The sequence below is a fragment of the Symphalangus syndactylus genome, chromosome 22 (assembly GCF_028878055.3).
Source record: "Symphalangus syndactylus isolate Jambi chromosome 22, NHGRI_mSymSyn1-v2.1_pri, whole genome shotgun sequence".
NCBI lineage: Eukaryota > Metazoa > Chordata > Mammalia > Primates > Hylobatidae > Symphalangus > Symphalangus syndactylus.
Window position 1 is genome coordinate 9,107,567 of NC_072444.2, and position 6,519 is coordinate 9,114,085.

Sequence of the window (6,519 nt, forward strand, 5' to 3'; positions counted from 1 at the left end):
TAAGACCTGGCACTGGGATCCTCTCTTGACTTTCTTTCTTCTTTTTTTTTTTTTCGAGACAGGGTCTTACTCTGTCATCCAGGCTGGAGTGCAGTGGCGCAATCTCGGCTCACTGCAACTTCTGCCTCCCAAGTTCAAGTGATTCTCCCACCTCATTCTCCCAAGTAGCTGGGACTACAGGCACGTGCCACCACACGTGGCTAATTTTTGTATTTTTAGTAGAGATGGGGTTTCACCACGTTGGCCAGGCTGGTCTCGAACTCCACCTCAGCCTCCCAAAGTGCTGGGATTACAGATGTGAGCCACCGCGCCTGGCCTTGACTTGCCTTCTTTCTGTCTCTCTAGTCCAGCCACACTGACCTTCCTAAAGTTCCTCCAACACGTGGATTTCACAGCCTTTCCCCGTTTCGCCAGGCCAGGCACCCTCTTCCTCTGGATCTTCAGCTGCCTCCTTTGCATCTCCCAGGTCCCAGCTCCTCAGCCTGGTCTTCCCTGTTCTCATTGTCTCGAGTTGTGCCTTCTCCCTAGACATTCTTACCTCCTTTATAGCCCTTACCCATTCCTGACATATCTTGTCCCCGTCTGTATCCACAGTCCCCTCCCCTCCCCTCCATACATATATACCCTGCAATGGAACCTCTGTGAAAGCAGGGGCAAAGTCGATTTTATTCACGGTAGGACTCCCCCCAGCTCCTAGAACATTGCTTGGTACCTAGAGAGCACTCAAAAAATATTTGAAAGCCTATTAAGGACTGCCTGTGTTTTTGTATCTACTTCCCCACCCCCCACAGCTTACCCCACCCTTCTGCATCCACATTCTCAGAAGCCAGAAGCCAGTAACAGATGGAGAGTGAATCAGAAAAGGAGGCAGAGAGAGAAAGGGAGGAAATTCTGCCAGTTGGTGCAAAAAAAAAAAAAGACTTAGGATGACTCTAGATGCAGCAGTCTGGTGTATCACCTCCTCCTCCACCCCACCACACCCCTACCCTCACCCAGGGTCCACCACCGCAACCAAAACAAAAGGCAAGGCCGGTTGCGGAGACTCACAGCTGTAATCCCAGCACTTTGGGAGGCCAAGGCGGGTGAATGGCTTGAGTCCAGGAGTTTAAGGCTGCAGTGAGCCATGATCAGGCCACTGCACTCCAGCCTACGTGACTCTGTCTCAGAACAACAACAACAACAAACCTTCCACCGACACCACCTTACGGAACTCAGAGCCCAGTCGGTGCTGCTTCCCTTGTCGTAGGACCTTCATTCCTTCGTTAAGGCTCTCTCTGGGCCTCAGTCTACTTATCTGTGATGGTGACCATTATGCAACTAAACTTAAGGCTCATGAGACAGAAATAATTTGATAAAGACTTACTGGAAGGCAAATGTGAGAACTGACCTGGGAAGACACACCAACAGAGTTGGGCATGTTCCCGAGTCTGTCCCAAGGACAAAGGTTTTTACAGGAAAGTTTAAAACAAGGGCGTGGGGTCCTCATACCAGAATTGTCCTCTTTTTTTTTTCTTCTTCTTTTTTTTTTTTTTTTTTTTTTGAGACGGAGTCTCGCTGTGTCACCCAGGCTGGAGTGCAGTGGCGCAATCTCGGCTCACTGCAAGCTCCGCCTCCTGGGTTCAGGCCATTCTCCTGCCTCAGCCTCTCCGAGTAGCTGGGACTACAGGCGCCCGCCACCACGCCCGGCTAATTTTTTGTATTTTTAGTAGAGACGGGGTTTCACCGTGGTCCTCGATTTCCTGACCTCGTGATCCGCCCGCCTCGGTCTCCCAAAGTGCTGGGATTACAAGCGTGGTGAGCCACCACGCCCAGCCTTTCTTTTTTTTTTTTGAGACGGAGTTTCACTCTTGCCCAGGTTGGAGTGCAATGGCGTGATACCGGCTCACCAAAACCTCCACCTCCCCGGTTCAAGTGATTCTCCCGCCTTAGCCTCCCGAGTAGCTGGGATTACAAACATGCACCACCGTGCCCGGCTAATTTTGTATATTTAGTAGAGATGGGGTTTATCCATTTTGGTCAGCCTGGTCTCGAACTCCCGACCTTAGGTGATCTGCCTGCCTTGGCCTCCCAAAGTGCTGGGAGTACAGGCGTGAGCCACCGTGCTCGGCCTTTTTTTTTTTTTTTTTTTTTTTAGACAGAGTCTCATTCTGTTGCCCAGGCTGGAGTGCAGTGGCACGATCTCGGCTCACTGCAATCTCCGCCTCCCAGGTTCAAGCGATTCTCCTGCCTCAGCCTCCCAAGTAGCTGGGACTACAGGTGCATGCCACCATGCTCGGCTAATTTTTTGTATTTTTAGTACAGACAGAGTTTCACCGTGTTAGCCAGGATGGTCTCGATCTCCTGATCCACCCGCCTTGGCCTCCCAAAGTGCTGGGGTTACAGGCCTGAGCCACTGCGCCTGGCTTTTTTTCTTTTTTTTAGAGACAGGGTCTCACTTCGCTGCTCAGGGTAGAGTGCAATGGTGCAATCACAATTCACTATAGCCTGGAACTCCTGGGCTCAAGGGATCCTCCAACCTCAGCCTCCAGAGGTGCGCTTCAGTTAATCTTAAAAAAAAAAAAAATCAGCGTCCTATTTAGTGTCCCACAGGTTACACATTGATCAGTAGAACAATTTGAGAAATTTACAATAAGGTTTTTTGCTAGTATGTTCCTATTTCTGTACAAAAAAGAAAAAAATAGAATTTTTTTTTGAGACAAAGTCTCACTCTGTTGCCCAAGCTGGAGTGCAGTCAACCTCCACCTCCCGTTTTCTTTTTTTTTTTTTTTTGAGACGGAGTCTCCCTCTGTCGCCCAGGCTGGAGTGCAGTGGCACAATCTCGGCTCACTGCAAGCTCCGCCTCCCGGGTTCACGCCATTCTCCTGCCTCAGCCTCTCCGAGTAGCTGGGACTACAGGCGCCCGCCACCACGCCCGGCTAATTTTTTGTATTTTTAGTAGAGACGGGGTTTCACTGTGGTCTCGATCTCCTGACCTCGTGATCCGCCCATCTCGGCCTCCCAAAGTGCTGGGATTACAAGCGTGAACCACCGCGCCCGGCCTCCACCTCCCGTTTTCAAGTGATTCTTCTGCCTCAGCCTCCCGAGTAGCTGGGACTACAAGCACACGCCACCATGCCCAGCTAATTTTTTTTTATTTTTAGTAAAGATAGGGTTTCACTATGTTGGCCAGGCTGGTCTTGAACTCCTGGCCTCAAGCAATCCACCTGCCTCGACCTCCCAAGGTGCTGGGATTACAGGCATGAGCCACCACACCTGGCCTGAAAAAAGATTCTGTTTTTTTCTGAGATAGATTCTCACTCTGTCACCCAGGCTGGAGTGCAGCGGCACCATTTTGGCTCACTGCAACCTCCATCTCCTGGGTTCAACCGATTCTCCTGCCTCAGCCTCTTGAATAGCTGGGACTACAGGCCATCGCCACCACACCTGGCTAATTTTTGTATTTTTAGTAGAGACGGGGTTTCACCATGTTGTCCGAGCTGGTCTCGAACTCCTGACCTCAGGTGATCCACCTACCTTGGCCTCCCAAAGTCCTGGGATTATAGGTGTAAGCCACCGAGCCAGCCAAAAACAGATTCTTTACTGGGATACAGAATGTCACCATCGTGTCATAAGACTTCTCCAAGGTGGATTAATTTGGAATCCTGCTTACTTTCAAAAGTAAGCTGAGGGTTATCAAATAATAACTACATTTATGAGCACTTCTGCTCTACCAGGCATGATGTGGACACTTGGCATACGCACTGTTGGCTCATTAGCATGTAAGCTCCCTGAACCAGTGACCACCTCCCAGCTCAGTGTCAGGGATATCACAGGCACACTCAAAATCTTACTCTTCAATATCTTTCCTTTTAAATTATTTCATTTTAAATTAACTTTTAATTTTTTATTGTGATAAAATAGACATTACATAAGGTTTACCATTTTAACATTTTTTTTTTTTTTTTTTTTTGAGACAGAGTCTTGCTCTGTCGCCCAGGCTGGAGTGCAGTGGCGCAATCTCGGCTCACTGCAAGCTCCGCCTCCCGGGTTCACGCCATTCTCCTGCCTCAGCCTCTCCGAGTAGCTGGGACTACAGGCGCCCGCCACCACGCCCGGCTAATTTTTTGTATTTTTTTAGTGGAGACGGGGTTTCACTGTGGTCTCGATCTCCTGACCTCGTGATCCGCCAGCCTCGGCCTCCCAAAGTGCTGGGATTACAAGCGTGAGCCACCGCGCCCGGCCATTTTAACATTTTTTTTGAGACAGAGTCTCACTCTGTCACCCAGGCTACAGTGCAGTGGTGCAATCTTGGCTCACTGCAACCTCCGCCTCCCAGGTTCAAGCAATTCTCCTATTTCAGCCTCCAGAATAGCTACTCCAGAGTAGTAGGACTGCTGGCGTGCGCCACCACACCCAGCAAATTTTTGTATTTTTAGTAGACGCGTTGTTTCGCCATGTTGTCCAGGCTGGTCTCAAACTTGTGACCTCAAGTGATCTGCCCACTTCGGCCTCCCAGAGTGCTGGGATTACAGGCATGAGCCACTGTGCCTAGCCAGAATTTGACTATGCTAAGTGCTTCATATAAGTAGTATTGTACAATATTTGTCCTTTTGAGTCTGGTTTATTTAACCTGGCATAATGTGTTCAAAGTTAATTCATGCTATGGCATGTTTCAGTACCTCATTCCTTTTTATGACCAAATAATAATTCCATTGTATAGACATCCATTCATTTGGTGTATCCATTTATCCTTTGATGGGCATTCGAATTCTTTCTACTTTTTGGCTATTGTGAGTAATGCTGCTATGATGCTATGAACGCGGGTGTACAAGTATCTGTTCAAGTTCCTGGTTTCAATTCTTTTGCATCTATACCCCGAAGAGGAATTGCTGGATCACATGTTTATCCTGTGTTTTTTTTTGTTTTGTTTTTTTTTTTGAGACGGAGTCTCGCTGTGTCACCCAGGCTGGAGTGCAGTGGCGCAATCTCGGCTCACTGCAAGCTCCGCCTCCGGGGTTCACGCCATTCTCCTGCCTCAGCCTCTCCGAGTAGCTGGGACTACAGGCGCCCGCCACCACGCCCGGCTAATTTTTTGTATTTTTGGTAGAGACGGGGTTTCACCGTGGTCCTCGATTTCCTGACCTCGTGATCCGCCCGCCTCGGTCTCCCAAAGTGCTGGGATTACAAGCGTGGTGAGCCACCACGCCCAGCCTTTCTTTTTTTTTTTGAGACGGAGTTTCACTCTTGCCCAGGTTGGAGTGCAATGGCGTGATACCGGCTCACCAAAACCTCCACCTCCCCGGTTCAAGTGATTCTCCCGCCTTAGCCTCCCGAGTAGCTGGGATTACAAACATGCACCACCGTGCCCGGCTAATTTTGTATATTTAGTAGAGATGGGGTTTATCCATTTTGGTCAGCCTGGTCTCGAACTCCCGACCTTAGGTGATCTGCCTGCCTTGGCCTCCCAAAGTGCTGGGAGTACAGGCGTGAGCCACCGTGCTCGGCCTTTTTTTTTTTTTTTTTTTTTTAGACAGAGTCTCATTCTGTTGCCCAGGCTGGAGTGCAGTGGCACGATCTCGGCTCACTGCAATCTCCGCCTCCCAGGTTCAAGCGATTCTCCTGCCTCAGCCTCCCAAGTAGCTGGGACTACAGGTGCATGCCACCATGCTCGGCTAATTTTTTGTATTTTTAGTACAGACAGAGTTTCACCGTGTTAGCCAGGATGGTCTCGATCTCCTGATCCACCCGCCTTGGCCTCCCAAAGTGCTGGGGTTACAGGCCTGAGCCACTGCGCCTGGCTTTTTTTCTTTTTTTTAGAGACAGGGTCTCACTTCACTGCTCAGGGTAGAGTGCAATGGTGCAATCACAATTCACTATAGCCTGGAACTCCTGGGCTCAAGGGATCCTCCAACCTCAGCCTCCAGAGGTGCGCTTCAGTTAATCTTAAAAAAAAAAAAAATCAGCGTCCTATTTAGTGTCCCACAGGTTACACATTGATCAGTAGAACAATTTGAGAAATTTACAATAAGGTTTTTTGCTAGTATGTTCCTATTTCTGTACAAAAAAGAAAAAAATAGAATTTTTTTTTGAGACAAAGTCTCACTCTGTTGCCCAAGCTGGAGTGCAGTCAACCTCCACCTCCCGTTTTCTTTTTTTTTTTTTTTTTGAGACGGAGTCTCCCTCTGTCGCCCAGGCTGGAGTGCAGTGGCACAATCTCGGCTCACTGCAAGCTCCGCCTCCCGGGTTCACGCCATTCTCCTGCCTCAGCCTCTCCGAGTAGCTGGGACTACAGGCGCCCGCCACCACGCCCGGCTAATTTTTTGTATTTTTAGTAGAGACGGGGTTTCACCATGGTCTCGATCTCCTGACCTTGTGATCCGCCCGCCTCGGCCTCCCAAAGTGCTGGGATTACAAGCGTGAGCCACCGCGCCCGGCCTGTTTGTTTATTTTTGAGACAGAGTTTTCCTCTTATTGCCCAGGCCAGAGTGCAGTGGCACGATCTCGGCTCACTACAACCTCCACCTCCTGGGTTCAAATGAT